The sequence below is a fragment of the Hylobates moloch genome, unplaced genomic scaffold, assembly GCF_009828535.3.
Source record: "Hylobates moloch isolate HMO894 unplaced genomic scaffold, HMol_V3 SCAFFOLD_6, whole genome shotgun sequence".
In the NCBI taxonomy this organism is placed as follows: domain Eukaryota; kingdom Metazoa; phylum Chordata; class Mammalia; order Primates; family Hylobatidae; genus Hylobates; species Hylobates moloch.
In genome coordinates this window covers 29,553,495-29,569,785 of record NW_026652281.1, presented here as the reverse complement: position 1 = coordinate 29,569,785, position 16,291 = coordinate 29,553,495, and the positions used below count along the sequence as shown (strand labels likewise).

The 16,291-nt window shown below is 40.2% G+C and overlaps 2 pseudogenes; both read left to right on the top strand.

The window, feature by feature from the left end:
* The first annotated feature begins 229 nt into the window (after nt 1–229).
* Nucleotides 230–968, top strand: LOC116470903 (N-acylneuraminate-9-phosphatase-like; annotated as a pseudogene).
* A 902-nt stretch (nt 969–1,870) lies between these two features.
* LOC116470522 (cation channel sperm-associated protein 2-like) lies at nt 1,871–2,436 on the top strand (annotated as a pseudogene).
* Nucleotides 2,437–16,291: the final 13,855 nt, after the last annotated feature.

Here is a 16,291-nt window from a genome sequence, read left to right as displayed (position 1 = left end):
AAGGCATTTTATTCTTTCCCAGATAGGCATGTAAAGATATGATAATTAAGACTAATCAATTGAAAAAATAGATAACTCTTGAAGAGAATTTATTACAGTACATAGAAGAACCTAAAACATGATAAAAAATGTAATACCCATCAATGAAAAAAATCACACATTATTAAAAGTATGACATTGCCGGGACGCCCACCTCACACGTGCGAGGGTGGCAGGAGCCGTCGGGGATATGGGGATGAGCCACATGCTGGCCTCTTTCTTTGACCTGGACAACATGCTCATCAACATGGCCACGGGGAGCAGGAGAGACCTGTTGGAGGTGAGAAAGCTCTTACAGTCAAAATATCATTTTAAGAAAAGGCTGAAATCATCTGTGATATAGTTTAAGTTAAACTCAGGGAGGAATGTTTTCATCCTTATAGTACATGCATTACTGATCTAAGGACTTCAATTGGGAAGAAGCAGTCCCGGAAACAAAAGATGGTGCTGCCAATAGAAAATTGACTGAAGAATGTCACTTCCTTTGGAAATCTATATGTTTACAGCTGATGACACTAGCAGAAAATATCAAAGCCATGCTCACTGAACTTAGAAAGGAGGCCTGCCTATTTTTATTAAGGAATGAGGACAGACAGACCCAGAGGGAGAAAATTGAGGCTTGTGTCTGTCGGTCTTATTTCCACGCTATTGGAGGTGGAGAGCAGAGAGAGAAGCCAGCACCATCCATATTTTATTACTGCTGCAATCTTCTCAAAGTACAATCTGAGGACTGTGTGATGGTCAGTGATACGTTAGAAACCGACGTCCAAGGAGGCCTCAATGCAGGATTGAAAGCAACAGCCTGGATCAATAAAAATGGAATAGTGTCACTGAAGTCCTTCCCCATTCTGCATTACATGGTTTCTTCTGTGCTGGAGTTACCTGCTCTCTTACAAAGTATACACCACAAAGTCAGTATGTCCACTTAAAGCACATAGAAGGGCATGATTATGAACTTGAGAATCAATTTGCAGAGTTTGAACTAAGAAAAGTTAGGGCATTCCACTTACTATGGTCCAGAATAATTTTACTTATGATTTAATGACCAATATTGCAAAGGTCCTCCCAACCCTATTGCTTTTCAGTTTTAACAAACACCCATGACTGGTATTTATATCTGAAAATTCAGATTGCATTAATACAAAGTAGTATAGCCCAGAAAATGTGAGGAAATATATTATCTGTTAGTCTGTAACAGGAGATTTTTAAAAATAATTTTATTAATCTTTTAATATCTTGGCTGCATGATACCAAGCAGGCTAGCTTACACATGGATACACAAATGCCAGGTTTATCTTCTGGCTTAAAAATAGATATTTTTTAAAAATAGACTTTCTAAAACGCATAATAGATTTATCACAGCAACTGAATCTGGTTAATATGAAATAAGTTCTAAGTCACATGCAAATCAAGGTATTTCATCATGAAATTATTTTGCATGTTTTTAAAACATAAAACGTATTTTTGCCTATTTTGGAGGTATACTTCCTTTTCTATTATGAATCTGATTTTTTTGCATGACCTTTTTTTTTTCAGAGGAGGACACAATTTTTTTTGTGGTGTGTGACATATTCCTCCAGTTAAAAAATAAATAAATAAATAAAAGCTTAAAATCTACACATGGTGGCTGGGTGGAGTGAGGCGGCTCGCCTGAGTGTGGCTGGGCCCAGTCCTGGGCTGCAGCCGGGGCTGGGAATGCGGCACAGTGAGGCTGGGAGCCGGCCCTGAGCCAGCCCTGCGTGGGGGTAGCGGGCCTCAGGGGGCACCAGAGCTGGAGGCGGAAGCATGAAGTCAGGACTGAGTGGGTGAAGAGAACCTGGGCTAAGCAGACATGGCCACTTATCGCCAAGAAGGGCAGATGCAGCTGCCCCTAGCTGATGCCATTCTTTCATGTCTCATCGATAATTTCTCATCTAGCATTTGCAAGGCTTGAGCCAAGCTGTGCCGTGGCACACTATCGGGGAGTTACTTGATGCTTCCCACCAGAAGAAACTTATGTAGGGAGATCAACACCAGCTAGTGTGCTTCTCTATAAAGCCTCAACGTATAGGACAGATTTCACATGCCCAGAGGCTGTTGAGGAGGCTTCCTGTGCGCTGCAGAGGCCACCTCTTTCTTTGTGGGCTGGGTGGGTCCTTGAGTGTCCTCTCTTCACAAACTTCGTCATCTTCCTCATCTTTTTGAATACAATCGTATTGATGGTTGAAATAGAATTGCTGGGATCCACAGATACCTAACTGTGGCCATTGAAGCTGACCTTGGAGGTGGCAACTTGGTTTATCTTGTTTATTTTCATCCTGGAGATCCTTCTCATGTGGCTATCCTAGCTTTTCCCTTTTCTGGAAGAGTGTCTGGAATGTCTTTGACTTTGTTGTTACCATGTTGTGCAGGCACTGATGAACTTGGAAGACAAAGCAATGGATGGCTTCAATATCCTTGGGCCCAGCAAAAGATAATGAAGGGAATTGTTGGAAATAGAGAATTCAAAACATAAATGTCTGTTCAGATAGAAAAAAATCTACACATGGTCCTCATTTCTCACCTGTGCACAGTGAGCTTGTAGCTTCCTTGTAGTCCTTACCTCTCAAGGAAATGTTTTTACTATCTTTTCCCAGACACACAATGAGGTTGAGAGAGCTAGGCTGTCTTGCTGGAGATAAGTGCAAGCTACATGGCACCAAAAGTCATTTTTCTTCTGTGGATCCATAAAAGCAAAATTTCCTTGGTGCAGCCTAACCATGTAGTCCCCCTTCTGTCCTCTACTGACAGTGGTTTCACCCATATGATGAACCGAATAGAAAATTCGGTTTTGCTATGAGCCATTTCCAGAGTGCCATTTTAATACTTGAGTGACTCTTCTTAGAGTTACCATCTGCCTTAAATCTCCTGTTTTTCACATTTTTGAATGTATCGTTGTTTTGCAGATTTCTGTATCTAATTCAGGGTTTACTTGGAGCTTAATTATTAATGGCTCTATAGCAAGGCATCATCTTGCAACCAGAGAATTTTCTCTGGACGATTAGGCTGGACAATCTCATGATTACACTTACCAAACTTGGAGTAAAGTGGTTGATAAAGAATAAAGGAGGTTATTAAAGTGGTTAATAAATATAATTGGATTGGTTTTTGGTGGGTTTTTCTTTTAACTGTTGGATAATAAACTACTAAATAATTACAGCTGTTTGCGGTGGCTCACACCTGTAATCCTACCACTTTGGGAGGCCAAGGTGGGTCGATCACTTGAGGTCAGGAGTTCGAGGCCAGCCTGGCCAACATGGTAAAACCCCGTCTCTACTAAAAATACAAAAATTAGCCAGAAATCACTTGAACCCGGGAGGCGGAGATTGCAGTGAGCTGAGATCGTGCCACTGCACTCCAGCCTGGGCAACAGAGCAAGACTACGTCTCAAAAAATGAAATAAACTCCTAATGGAAAGTATTAGATTGTGTGTTTGGATGTATAGCTATGTCTCCAAGATTAATACTCAGAGAATCAAATTGTATATTGTACCTACCTGTGAACTTATTTCTTTAGCCAGTTGTTTTTCTGCCTACTGCCAAGAAACAGGTTTCTCTGCCTTGTGCGAATGCCCTTTTGTGTTTGCTGCTTCCTCTTGATTTTTAAAAATGTGATTGTACCCTCGACTGTCCCAAGGTGTTGTTTCTATAACACTGAACATTTGTGAACAGAATATATTTGTAGTTCCAGATACAGTACCTATATGACTTTGATCATATTTTAGCTATTTAAAACTTAAGTTGGAGGATTTTGGCAAAAGTAGTTATATGGATGATTGCTCTAATAGACTGGTTGGCATGTGTGACGCTGCGGGCTCATTCTTTTAGCTGCCCCACAGGATGGATGTAGGCAGTGTCACATTCATTACGCTACGGATAAAGGCTCATCCCTTTTATATAGTGGTGACAAATCTCAACAAGGTAGTTCCTAGGATGTTAAGTGAGCAGTTCTTCAGCAAAAATGATGTAGGAGAAAAAAATGGAATTGTTTAATTTCCTTGTCTTCACAGTTTTATTCTACATAGTACAGTAAGACAATATTAAATTCCATTTGCACCCTTCCTTATGAAAGAACTTTGTGGTTATCTACCTTCTGAGTGGAATGTTACTGAAGATATTTTTAAATATTGAAATAAACCTATGATTTTATTACTAATTTTTTGTTTTAGACTAAGATCCCTTAAAATTAAAAAACGTTATAACAGTGAAAAAAAAGTATGATGTTGGGAAAATGGAATTTTTTGATAAAAAGTTAGAACTACACATGACATAAAAAAAAAAAAAAACAGGTCACAGAGAAAAAGTTAAATTTAAAAATGATACCACCAGGCCAAGCATGGTGGCTCATGCCTGTAATTCTAGCACTTTGCGAGGCCAAGGACAGAGGAATCACTTGAGCTCAAGAGTTCGACGCCAGTCTGGGCAACAAAGTGAGACCCCTCCATTCTATTTTAAAAATAATAAAAATAAGGGCCGGGCGCGGTGGCTCACGCCTGTAATCCCAGCACTTTGGGAGGCCGAGGCGGGCGGATCACGAGGTCTGGAGCTCGAGATCATCCTGGCCAACATGGTGAAACCCCGTCTCTACTAAAAATACAAAAAATGAGCCAGGCATGGTAGCACGCACCTGTAGTCCCAGCTACTCAGGAGGCTGAGGCAGGAGAATTGCTTGAACCCAGGAGACGGAGGTTGCAGTGAGCCCAGATCATGCCACTGTACTCCAGCCTGGTGACAGAGCGAGACTCCATCTCGAAAAGAAAAAAAGCAAAAGTGATATCATCTTTTGTAAATTCAGAGAAAATATACCTTAATATTTGTTTGATATCTCTACAGGAAAGGTCTTTATAAGCCGTAAAGGCAATGCAACAAAAGCATAAATGAAAAATGTTTATTTGATTAATAAAACCATAAAACATTTATATGCCAAGACCAATGTAAACAAAATTTTAAAACACCTAATAAAATCTACTACTAAACCAGGGATTGTGGCTCATATTTGTAATCCCAGCACTTTGGGAGACCAAAGTGGGATGATCACTTGAGCCCAGGAGTTCAAGACAATCCTGGGCAACAGGGCAAGACCCCATCTCTATTTTTAGTAAATTTTTATTAGAAAGAACTTTTTAAAAATCCACTACTACACTCCCACCCATAAGGAGCAGATATATCTTTAACTTGGAAGTGGTTGCTGATATGGAGGAAGAAAAGATTTGGAGAAGTTATATCATGAGACCATTGAGCACAGACCTGATAATCAACGAATGTGCACAGATATGACCAAAAACCTATTAAAATGCTGATTTACAGTATACCCTGCCTGGAGCCCCATTTTTCCTACTTTTGATCCAGCACCAAAGAGGTAGGGTTAGCACAGAAGGAGGCCTCTAGAACCCTGATCCAGCCCTGCTATTTGCATCCATTACAATTGGTCAAATGAGTCCTATGTGGTACTGATTCTTAAATATGTTAATATTACCCTTGATTGTATAGATATCACTCAAGAGCATTTTTAGGACCAGTAGCAAGAACCATCTCCTCCTACTCTTCCTCCCACTCGTGCTATGATAGAGCTATGTTAAAGAAGTTTACTTTTGTAAATACCTGGAGGGATGAGAAAGAAGATTATTTACTGAAAATGTTCGGCATTAGGAGACTGGAATAATACTCAATAAAATAATTATCTGTGATGCTAAATAAAACATTTGTCAATAGGGGTGAGAAGTGAGGAGAGAGTGAGAGAAAAGTAAAGCTCAAAGACAACGGATGGGAAGGCACCACAAAGAGGTAATCGAAGATAGACTCCTGTTTGTCTGTGGCAACTCACAGTACCTCTCCTTAGGGATTCCAAAGCTGGTACCAATAGTCTAGGCTTATTGATATTGTTCTCTATGTTAAACTATCTAAGGAGATAAAAATCTCAACCTTGGAATTCCTTGAGGAACATCCCCTCCCGAAATTTTGAGCCCCAGGAAGCACCTTGGTCTAACATGTCATCTGTTATCTCCTTATTCTAGCCAATAACTAAAAGTCATAAGCCCTGAACCTATCTTTCCTTTTGAATTATTCTGTTTCGAAATGAAGTGTAGACAGAAGTATAACTTCATTTAAAATCATCCTGGCAGTTACCTTTTACTCTTTATCCTTAAATCCTTGAGAGAAAATGTTGGAAAATAATTATTAGTAGATTTTGGGCTTTAATGTTCAAGTTCCATAATCAGTATACACAGGGTCAAGATCCTTGAGCACAAAGAGGCCACTTTTGCACATCTGCTTCCTCCAGAGCAACAACCCTGTATGTGAGTTTCTGTGGTAGCCTGCAAGAACCTTAAAATTAAGAACTGTCTTCCGTCAACCCGCCCTTCATGTAGTGATCCTAACTATTAACAAAGAACCTCAGGATTGTGCTAGAATTCAGTCTGAGACTAAAATATGGGGACACAAACCATCCTTATATAATTATGAAATTCTAGAACCACTGGGCTCCTCAGTGATAATCTTGTGTAACCTTATACTTAAAGAAACTAAGAACCAGATATTTGAAGATACTAGTGAAAGATTTGACAGAAGGCAGTGATAGATAGAACCAAGCCCCCACTTCCTTTCATGTATTTTCATAAAGGTACTACATAGGCTGGGCACAGTGGTTCACGCCTGTAACCCCAGCACTTTGGGAGACCGAGGCAGGAGGATCACTTGAGGCCAGGAGTTTGAGACCAGCGTGGCCAACATGGTGAAATCCTGTCTCTACTAAAAATACAAAAATTAGCCAGGCATGATGGTGCATGCCTGTAATCCCAGCTACTCCGGGGGCTGAGGCACAAGAATTGCTTGAACCCAGAAAGCAGAAGTTGCAATGAGCCGAGATCATGCCACTGCACTCCAGCCTGGGCAACAGAGCGAGATTCTGTCTAAAAAAAAAAAAAAAAGTATCATATAAATAATTAGGAGAAGTGAAACTATAATGGTGCTATCTTTGAACCAATCATTCTGTGCTACGTATAACACATTGCTTAAGCTTGTTCTGCAGATTTAAGGTAGCTAAAAGTGAGTATATTTTCTTTAGACAATTAGAGATAGCTGAACAAAATCTACAGATTATAGTAGTATATCTATGTTTATTTCTTTAAAAAATTATAATGGTATAACAGAATGTCCTTGTATTTGGGAATTAAACACTGAAGTATTTAGGGATAATGAAGTATCATGTCTGCAACTTACTCTTAAATGGCAGAAAGTGTGTGTGTGTGTGTGTGTGTGTGTGTGTGTGTGTGTAGAGAGAGAGAGACAGACATTGCTTTGTAATAAGATGATAATAGAGATGGAAAGAAATGCGTAGATTAAATATGTTTTAGAGGAAAAGTCAAAAGATTAGCTGATGGTTTAAATATATGGCTAAATGAAAAAGAATCATGGGAAACAGATTTTGGACTGGAGTAACTGAGTGTTAATGGTATCATCAAATGAGATAGAGAAGACTGGGGTAATCAACATGTCTGGAGGAGAGGGGTGACAAAATAGGGTACCAAGAATTCTGTTTTGTTCATGCTATGTTTAAAGTACCACATCAAGATATCAAGTGTTCAGTTGTGTGTGTGTGTGTGTGTGTGTGTTTATATAGAAACATATATGCATGCATATACGTATATAAACACACATACCTATACACATATATCTACATACACACACACACGCACACATATGTGTGCATATATATATGAGAGAGAGAGAGCATGGCTATATTATGAAAAAGTCAGGGATAAAAACAAAGATTTTAAAAAAATGGTAATGTTATTCAATATGACTTTGATTTTTTTAAAAAACAGGCATTCATCACGCCTGTAATCCCAGCACTTTGAGAGGCCGAGGTGGGCGGATCACGAGGTCAGGAGATCGAGACCATCCTGGCTAACACAGTGAAACCCCGTCTCTACTAAAAATACAAAAAATTAGCCGGGCGAGGTGGCGAGCGCCTGTAGTCCCAGCTACTCGGGAGGCTGAGGCAGGAGAATGGCGTGAACCCTGGGGGGGCGGAGCCTGCAGTGAGCCAAGATCGCGCCACTGCACTCCAGCCTGGGCGACAGCGAGACTCTGTCTCAAAAAAAAAAAAAAAAAAAAAAAGCAGACATTCAAGTGTATCTCAGAAATACTTACTGTTTGCCTGATTTCAGAAGGGGCAGCAAATAAAATGAGCCATCATTTTCCTATATATAGCCTTTACTAAAGCTAGAATAGCTCCATGAGATCTTTTCAAATCCGTTTGACTGTACTGTAAACTTCTAACAGATCTGGAACACAGAAATGACCATTGGTTTTTCTATAAACATCTGTTTTCAGAGCCCGGTGTGGTGGTGCCTGCCTATAATCCCAGCACTTTGGAAAGCGATGGAGGAGGGTCACTTGAGGCTGGGAGTTCGAGACTAGCCTAGGCAACTCAGCAAAACCCTGTCTCTACAAAAACTAAAACATTAGCTGGGCGTGGTGGCTCACACCTGTTATGCCAGCTACTTGGGAGGCTGAGGCAGGAGGATTGCTTGAGCCCAGGAGGTAGAGGCTGCAATAAGCCAAGATTGCGCCACCATACTCCAGCCTGGGTGATAGAGTGAGACCCTGCCTCGTAAAAGAAAAAGAAGAACATCTGTTTTTAGTTTACTGTTTGAGGGGGTGGGAGTTGGTGGAGAAAGGAATGGAGAACAAATAGGGGAAAATCAAGTAATTCTCAAAACAAAAGTAAATCATTGAAATAGTGTATGTATGAGTTAACAGAAATGAGTCAGAATTCTAAAATAAATATCCTTTGAATTTCATTATATCAACCTAGAAATTCCTGCAAAGATGAATATGATATAGCCTTGCCACTGACGTACCCCTTTCAATAGTCTGAAATAGAGCAGCATTATGTTGAATTCCGTGCTGTAGCAAATGGTACTATAGCAAAGCCCTGGTGTTATTTCTGAAATTATAACTTTGCAATTTGTAAAGTCCTTTTACCAACACTATTTAATTTTGTACTTCCCTACAGCCTTAAAATATAAATAAGATATGTATTATCATCTGTATCTGACAGATGAAGAAAATGACAGCCTCTGAAAAACGAATTGGCTTGTCTAAAGTAACATGGCAATTTTAAGTGAAAAGAATATATTTAGAAGCCAGATCTTCTAATTCCTGGCCAACTGCTCTTTCTGTGACATCATAAAGCCTCTTTCATCCTTCCCACATTGTTGAGTGTAGTTATTTACTAGCAGTTTCCCAAATTTTATGAGGTACAAAATCAAAATAACGTAGAGTAAAACAAATGGCTGACATGACATTACATCAGAAACAGCTAAGATTAAAGTTTATATTTCTTGAGTCACTATTTCTTAACCAATCCATTAAATAGTCACTGATGACTCAGCTATAGATGTTTACCATTGTTTCTTTTTTTTTTTTTTTTTTTTTGAGACGTAGTCTCGCTCTTTCACCCAGGCTGCAGTGCAGTGGCGCGATCTCGGCTCACTGCAGGCTCCGCCCCCCTGGGTTCACGCCATTCTCCTGCCTCAGCCTCCCGCGTAGCTGGGACTATAGGCGCCTGCCACCTCGCCCGGCTAATTTTTTGTATTTTTAGTAGAGACGGGGTTTCACTGTGTTAGCCAGGATGGTCTCGATCTCCTGACCTCGTGATCCACCCGCCTCGGCCCCCCAAAGTGCTGGGATTACAGGCGTGAGCCACCGCGCCAGGCCGACCATTGTTTCTTTTGGCAGTAACTATGTAATACCTTGAGCTAAAACTATGGGGAAAATATGCCTGGCTTTCCCAGCACTTTGGGAGGCCGAGGCGGGTGGATCACCTGAGGTTGGGAGTTGAAGACCAGCCTGACCAACTGAGAAATCCCATCTGTACTAAAAATACAAAATTAGCCAGGCATGCTGGCACATGCCTGTAATCCCAGCTTCTCGGGAGGCTGAGGCAGGAGAATTTCTTGAACCCCAGAGGCAGAGGTTGCGGTGAGACATTGCACTCCAGCCTGGGCATCAAGAGTAAAACTCCATCTCAAAAAAAACAAAAAAAAAAAAAGAAAAGAAAAGAAAAAGAAAGAATGCTTGGGCCAAGGGCGGTGGCTCATACCTGTAATCCCAGCACTTTGGGAGGCTGAGGTAGGCGGATCACCTGAGGTCTGGAGTTCAAGATGAGCTTGGCCAACATGGCGAAACTCCTTCTCTACTAAAAATACAAAAATTAGTCATGTGTGCTGGCGCACACCTGTAATCCCAGGTATTCAGGAGGCTGAGGCAGGAGAATCACTTGAACCCGGGAGGCAGAGGTTTCAATGAACCGAGATTGTGCCACTGCACTCCAGCCTGGGCGACAGAGTGAGACTCCATCAAAAGAAAAAAAAAAAAGAATGCTTATAATTGCATTTCCCACCAATTTTACTATATTTTTCCAAGTTTCCAAAGAGATAATGGTTATATTACACAAGCAACATACATGTTTTTAAAACCTTTTTGCAGGAAGAAGTTTAAAAATCACAAAATTGCTAAAGCAGATGTGGCAATTACCAAAAAAACAAAAAAAAAGAGGAAGTTTAAAGAAAAACTAAGTATAGAAATAATGTTAGACTATTAGATGTTAGAGTGCATGAGTGCAGTTATTATGGCAGCCACACATGGGACATCTTAGATTTCACATTTTGGGACATGTTGTGCACAATACCTCTATTCATCGAAAATGCCATTATAGGAGCGTATGATGGATGATTGATTTTGTTTATTTTAGGAGAGATGTAAGCATAGGTTAAGAATAGCCCAGAGAATAGTAAGTTGAAATTTTCTCTTCTAGATATCATGTTTCTCTTCTAAAATAATCTTTTTTTGAAAAAAAAATCATTTATTCTTATATTCATATAATAGCTTTTGAATACAAGCTCCAAAATTAAAATTAAATATGGTAACAAGTCAGCTGACAACAGTTAATTTTGCCCCAACTCATATAATTACAGTCTCAATTGACTTGTTATTTACCCTTAGAAAGTCACTCCAAGCTGGCTGTGGTGATTCGTGCCTGTAGTCCCAGGTGCTTGGAAGTCTGAGGCAGAAGGATCACGTGAGTCCAGAAGTTGGAAGCTGCGGTGAGCTGTGATTGTGGCACTGTACGCCAGCATGCGCAACAGAACAAGACTCTGTCTCTTAAAAAAAAAAAAAAAGTTACTCCTATACTAAAAACACCCACAGTGACCCACAACTGTTACATAAAACAGACTAATAATTGAAGATTGAAAAATTCATACTCTGCTATACATATATTCAGTTAAACCAGAATTATTCTAAAACAATATAATCCATAATGTGGAAGATCAGTAGTGTATATAATCCAGATAGTCCATAACCCCGAAAGAGAAATTAAGGACATGCATTTTGGTAAGATATGAATATTTGACATCCTGATAGTTCATACCTCCTTAGAAAGATGAAGGTATATTATGAATACTACAGATCTGACTAGATAAGAGCTAAGTTTTATATTCTGGCTACTAAGTACAATATTTCTTTCTTTTCTTTTCTTTTTTTTTTTGAAGGAGCCTTGCTCTGTCACCCAGGCTGGAGTACAGTGGTGTGATCTAGGCTCACTGCAACCTCCACCTCCCGGGTTCAAGTGCTTCTCCTGCCTCAGCCTCCTGAGTAGCTGGGATTACAGCCCTCACCACCATGCTTGGCTAATTTTTGTATTTTTAGTAGAGACAGGAATTTCATCATGTTGGCCAGGCTGGTCTCGAACTCCTAAACTCAGATGAACCACCTGCCTGGGCCTCCCAAAGTGCTGCGATCACAGGCATGAGCCACCGTGCCCAGCTATCCTAATTACAATATTTTCAAATAAAAAATTATGATAAATAATCTTAAATAGTCTGAAATCAGCTCTGCTATAAATAATTCATAAAGGCTGTCCAGCCCATTTCTGGCTCCTAGTCCAGTTTCCTGCCCCCATACTCCAAAGTCCTCTTCCCAAGACAGAAGTTCTTGATTCCCTGCCTGGCTCCAAGCTTTGGAAACAGTGCTGCCTTTCCTCAGGTAGGACAGCCCAAAAGTTATTTTTTTATTATGCTTTTTTTGTATTTTCTAAATGTTCTATAATAAACAATTTTAAAACTCAGTTTTTAAGAAGCAATAAAAATATTATAAGGGATTTACATTGAATATGCCAGTGATTCAGTAATAAGTGATACATGATCTTGCAATTTGTTGCATCCTTGTTCTGATTTCCCATAACAATTACCATACTCATAACCTAGGCCTTCCTGGTTGGAAGTTGTCTTGTTCCCTCTGCCACCACAGAGGACTTAGAGCCCTTCACTGAGCCCTGCCTCCTGCCACTCTCATCCGTGGAACTGGGACCCTGTTAACTAATGGCTTACTTTTCGCATATTGCATGCCATAACAACACTCACACTCAGGTTAGTCCTGTTACACCTGTGTGAACCTTCCTGCCGGGAACCGCTTTTCTGGCTCACCACTACTACCTGTTGCTGTTTTCCCTAGAGACCAGGTTCTGTAAGTCTTGAGGAGGTTGCAAACTGATGGTGCATAGGGCAAATTTAGCTCACTAACATATTTGGTTTGGCACATTCAATGTTTGAAATGTTTACATATGAATGTCCTTAGGCCAGACATATGTTCCCCAGTTTGCCATAGTCTCCGGTACTCCCTACTGTGTATCTGCCCCTTTACTGGTTTACTTACTTGCCTGGAACATGAAGTCATTTGAGTTAGATCCTTAGGGAGAGAGTCCCTCCACTATCCCTACAGAACTTATCATCTCAGCTGGGCTCTGCTTACCTAGTAACTCAACAGAATGTCTAATTCTAAGTCTCAATTTTGCCTAGTCTTTCTGGCTCCTTTGATGTCAGCAAGTCCGTTGTGTGAAATAACAATACTGCCTCAGTTGCAAGAAATTGAGCCAGGAAGATGATAAGGTATTGGATGCTACTCTAGAGTTACTGACTTGTTTACTACATCCCTCCAAATTACAGCTGCTCTCTGAAGAAATCTAAAAAAAAAAAAAGAAACTCACCAGAAGAGGGAAGCAAAGAACAGCCCAGATTTGCAGAAACATACAATTCTGATAGCTACTAAAGTGAGCATTACTGCACTTATTGATGACTTTAATCAACTATCACAAGGATGGATGTTCATTGCCCAATCTTTCCATATGTAGTAGGTCCAGAAAATGCACCCAGCCCCAGGCCCACATTCACTATGGATTCAATCCTTTATTCTCTACTGCATATTGAGAATTTGTTGAGTTTGAGAAAACATAGCATATCAGTTAGGGGAAAATTTGGAGGGGGAAAGAGTCCAGATAGGGGGAACGTTGAAGAAGTCAGAATAGAATAAGAAACAAGCAACATGCGTGGAAGTAAAGAGGAAGGGAAGGGCCAGGCATGGTGGCTCACAACTATAATCCCAGCACTTTGGGAGGTCTAGTGGGAGGATTGCTTGGAGCCAGGAATTCGAGACCAGCCAGGGCAACAAAGCAAGACTGTATCTCTACAAAAAGAATTTTTTTAATTAGCCAGGCATGGTGGAGCACACATGTGGTCCCTTCTACTCAGGGGGCTGAGACAGGATGATCCCTTGAGCTCACGAGTTCCCAGGAGTTCAAGGTTACAGTGAGCTATGATCATACCACTGCACTCCAGGCTGGGTCACAAAGTAAGACCCCATCTCTGAAAAAAAAAAAAAAAAAAAGAGGAAGGGAGGAGGAAAGGCAGGGGAGCAGGAGAGCAACTTAACAATTTACTGAGCATGTACACATGTGTACTTGATCATTTTATAGATATCATTTCATTTAATGCTCACACCTTACTAAAGGTCACAGGGGCTCAAAGCAACGAAGTTGGAATGTATGTGAAGCCAAATATGTGACTCACAAGTCCATGCTCTTTTGATAACACCACAATTCTCTCAAAGGTGATTTATTTTAATCTGTGCAGCAAACTTTTACATAAGAGCTAACTCAACAGTACTTCACACATGAGTTGAATGAATAAATTTAACTTTGAAAACAATCCTGTGAGGTACACTTGGCCCTCCTTATCTATAAGTTTCACATCCACAGAGTCAACCAAACATAGACCAAAAATAGTTTTTAAAATGAAAAATAATATAAATGTTAAAAAATATATATATAAAACAACTATTTACATAGCATTTACATTGTATTACGGACTATAAGTAACCTAGAGATGATTTAAAGTATACACGAAGATGTGCATAGGTTATGTGCAAATACTATGCCATTTTATATGAGGGACTTAAGCATCAGTGGCTTTTGGCATCCAAAGGGGTCCTGGAACCAATCCTTCCCCTGATATGAGGGAAGACTGTATCGTGTTTTCCATTTTCACAGATGAGGAAACTAAGGGTCACAAAAGTAAAATATCATGCTGCCTGCCAAGGGCTCTTGCAAACATCTGCCATATCACTGGGTGTGTTTGCTACAGGCAAAAGGTTTACCCCATTCTCTGGGCGTCTTGCAAAGAGGTGAGCTAAGTAGGGCCAGGGTGCAGCTGAATGCATAACAGGGCTGTGCTTAAAGAGACGAATCCACCCCTGTTCCTCTCCCCTTTATAGGGCAAGATGAAAGTGGAATTATAAGCAAGGGACATAAAGTCTCTTCTGGGACACTAAATGGTCTGAATTTAGGTGCCAGTCATCTGGCAACACTGCTCATTAGTTCCTATGGAAAGTTGATTTCGGTCACAGCTCTGCCCACTGGGAGAAAAGCAGCAACAGGTACCAAGACAAGTTGTTTCAGACATAGCCACTTTCACTGGCAAAAGGAGAGGAGGCCTCAGCTTCAGCTAGTTCATCCAAACAACCTAGAGAGAACTTCTAGTGTCAAGATGTCTTTAATCATTTACCAAAAATAGTGACAGAGCCAGGACTTGAATCCAGGTTTCGTTATCTCAGAATCCAGGTAGGAGCTATAAAGCTATTCCTTCATGAGTGAAGGACAACAGCCAAATCCAATACCTATAGCAAATTTGAGGTTGTTTCACATGACTTATTTTAGATTTCAGTAGTTCAAATGTCAGGTGAGAGTCAAACAAGGAAATGGTCCCAAGAGAATGATTCAATCATAACACCCCAGCCACAGCTAGGGACATGAAGAGGAAGAACTGAGAGGAAAACGGTACCTCAGAGACTAACAAAGGAATCACTCAATTTTCTTATTTATTTATTTACTTACTTTATTTTTACTTTAAGTTCTGGGATACATGTGTAAACGTGCAGATTTGTTACATAGGTATACACGTGCCATGGTGGTTTGCAGCACCTATCAACCCATCATCTAGGTTTTAAGCCTCCCATACATTAGGTATTTTTCCTAATGGTCTCCCTCCCCTTTCCCCTCACCCCCTGACAGGCCCCGGTGCGTGATATTCCCCTCCCTGTGTCCATGTGTTCTCAGTGTTCAACTCCCACTTATGAGTGAGAACATGTGGTGTTCGGTTTTCTGTTCCTGTGTTAGTCTGCTGAGGATGATGGTTTCCAGCTTCATCCATGTCCCTGCAAAGGACATGAACTCGTTCTTTTTTATGGCTGCATAGTATTCCATGGTGTATATGTGCCCCATTTTCTTTATCCAGTCTATCATTGATGGGCATTTGGGTTGGTTCTAAGTCTTTGCTATTGTGAACAGTGCCACAATAAACATATGTATGCATGTGTCTTTACAGTAGAATGATTTATAATCCTTTGGGTATATACTCAGTAATGGTATTGCTGGGTCAAATGGTATTTCTGGTTCTAGATCCTTGAGGAATTGCCACACTGTCTTCCACAATGGTTGAACTAATTTACACTCCCACCAACAGTGTCTTCTTTTGAAAAGTCTCTCTTCATATCCTTTGTCCACTTTTTGATGGAATTTTTTGTTTTTTTCTTGTAAATTTTTTTAAGTTCATTTTAGACTCTGGATATTAGACCTTTGTCTGATAGATAGATTGCAAAAATGTTCTCCCAGTCTGTAGGCTGTCTGTTCACTCTGGTGATAGTTTATTTTGCTGAGAAGAAGCTCTTTAATTTAATTAGATACCATTTGTCAATTTTGGCTTTTGTTGCCATTGCTTTTGGTGTTTTAGTCATAAAGTCTTTGCCCATGCTGATGTCCTGAATGGTACTGCCTAGGTTTTCTTCTAGGGTTTTTATGGCTTTAGGTTTTATGTTTAAGTCTTTAATCCATTTTAAGT